Source organism: Nannospalax galili, unplaced genomic scaffold, assembly GCF_000622305.1.
Source record: "Nannospalax galili isolate Female #2095 unplaced genomic scaffold, S.galili_v1.0 scaffold291, whole genome shotgun sequence".
Taxonomy (NCBI): domain Eukaryota; kingdom Metazoa; phylum Chordata; class Mammalia; order Rodentia; family Spalacidae; genus Nannospalax; species Nannospalax galili.
In genome coordinates this window covers 3,667,704-3,670,269 of record NW_008330588.1, presented here as the reverse complement: position 1 = coordinate 3,670,269, position 2,566 = coordinate 3,667,704, and positions in this window count along the sequence as shown.

Below are 2,566 nucleotides of genomic sequence, written 5' to 3'. Positions count from 1 at the left end.
GCTGGAAAGATGGCTCAGGGGTTAAAAGCACTGGCTGATCTTGCAGAGGACCTGGATTCAGTTCCCATCACCCACATGACAGTGAACAACCGTCCATAACTCCAGTTTCAGGGGATGTGACACCATCTTTTGGCTTCTGTGAGCATTGCATGCATGAGTGCACTTACATACATGCAAGCTAAACACTCATACACATAAAATAAAAATAAACAAACTTTAAAAAATGTGTATTTTTAAAAACCCATCCATATATTCGATAAATATTAGTAAGTTTCCTGGGAAGAACAGGTCCTGGTCTTGATGTAGGGGGATACAGTTAAGAATCAATAAATCAAGCAGAAAAGGTTTATGGGATTTTGTGTTTCTAAGTCAAAAGACCAGCTCCAAGGCCAGCCCCTCTGACAGCAGTTATAACTTCCCTGTGAACAGGACTCTTTTCTGATTTTCATGGAATTTATGGTCTGTATCACACTTAACACTTAATTGCCTGCCCCTTTGCTTTGTTTGGTGTGGCTTCAAGAGTGCTCAGTGTGGATTGCCCTAATTAAATTGTTATCACCCAAGACTGGAAAAATGTCCCACTTGTCCATTTCCACTCCCTAATTCTTCCCTGAGGCCACTATCCTTTCTTGTTTGCTTTGTTTTTTGAGACAGGGTCTTGCTATATAGCCTGGACTGACCTTGAACTGATGATCCTCCTCCAGCCTCAGCCTCCAGAGGGCTGGGTTTACAGATTTGTGCCACTGCCTCCCAGCTACTGCTGCCAATGAAGGACAATGGAGGAGCAAGAAGCATCGTTCTAGACCATGGTTAAGAATGGGAACCTGGATCCAACTCTTGCTGTTCCTCTTTCTTTAGGTTGGGAAGTCATGGACCCTTGGTGTACCTCATATTTCTTATGTGCACAGTGGGAGTAATGACAGGACCTAGGTCTAGGGCTATGATGATAGAGAAATGAATTAACACAGAATGTGTTCATGTCAGGCACACAGAGAGCTGTTTGTGAATTTTGTTAATTATTGCTATAAGCTCCAGTCAAGCCCTCCCTGCTGGCTACCCTCTGCCTCTCAGGTACAGCTACATGTATCTTGTCTTCATTTCTGGAATATGTTATGCATTTCATACACACCCATATACTTATCTATACATACACATCTCTATCTGTAGCTTTCTTTAGCTCCCAGTTAGACTGAAGTTGGAATTCTTGTCTTCCAGGTATGCTGTTAAGACTGGGCTGCATACCTCTTCTCTTTTTCCCAGGTAAAACTGACCATGCCCTCCTTAGAACACCCTTGAACCTATACTCTCTGTGGGAGAACACTTTATCTGCAAGACCATCTTCCTTGGTAATCAGGTGCTTAAGCCAGGAGGGCGGTGGGAAACTGTCTGAAAGGTAAAGACGGGGCTGTCACTGTCTTCTATAAAAGACTCCACTTGCCTCTAAATGTGTTATCCCCTTTCAGTCCATACTTATTTTAAAAATTTAGACTCTGAGTCTAAAGGAAAAAGATATTTCATAGCAGGAGACATATACTGTCTAGGTAAAAGACTAATAAATATTTTAGGATTTCTGGCCCCTGTGGTCTCTGGTGTAACTATTGAAAACTGGCTTTGTGTTTCATTTGGAGCAGTAGGCTAAAGACTTATTTCTTCTAAGGGCGGGGGTATGATGTTTCTAAGGGCTTTTCTTTTTTAAAAAATGTTTTATTATTTTTATTTCATGTATATGGGTACATTGCTTGCATGTGTGTAAGGGCACCCATGTAGATGCCCACAGAGGCCAGAAAAGGGTATTGGATCCTTTGGAGCACAGGGTTGTTAGAGGTCATGTGGATATTGGAAATTGAACCTCGGTCCTCTGCAAGAGCAGCCAGTGCTAGTCCAGCCCCCTCTAAGGGCCTTTCCAAGCAGGGTTGTCAGGGCTGGGGATGTAGCTCATGAGTGCCTGTCTAGCATTGGCAAAGCACTGGCTTCAATCTCTAACTACACACAAAGTTGACGGATTTAACAAAATTGCAGAACACCCAGATAAATCAGAATTTCAGATAAATAAGCAATAATTTTGTTTTGCGTATATTCTGTGCAAAACATTCATGCAGTTTTCTGACTCTACTTCAAGATTATAACACCACAAAGGAATTAAATATTCATATTCTCACATGGAAATTCCTGGATCTTCACTTGGGGGTGGAAGGACAGACTTTATTGATCAATCTTGTTAATCACTGAGGAGGGTGCCTAACTTCCGGGAAGGAAATAGGGAAAGAAAAGGGATGTGACCCTGTACAGCCTACTTGGAGGCTGGGGGTGGGGCGATGGCATTGGTTCTGTGGACTGGCTTCACAGCTGCTGCACAAAGATGGTGCTGCACTGGGCAAGCCTAGCTGTGTACTGGAGGCCCCGGAAGAGGTTTTACTCTGCAAGCCACAGCGTGGGATTCAGCACGTTTCCGGTTTTTATTAATAAAGTTCAGTCTGAACAGCGGGAAGTACTCTTGTAATCCCAGATCTGGGGAGGCTGAGGCAGGGGAGGGTCGTAGGTTTTAGGCCAGTGAGAGCCTGCTTCA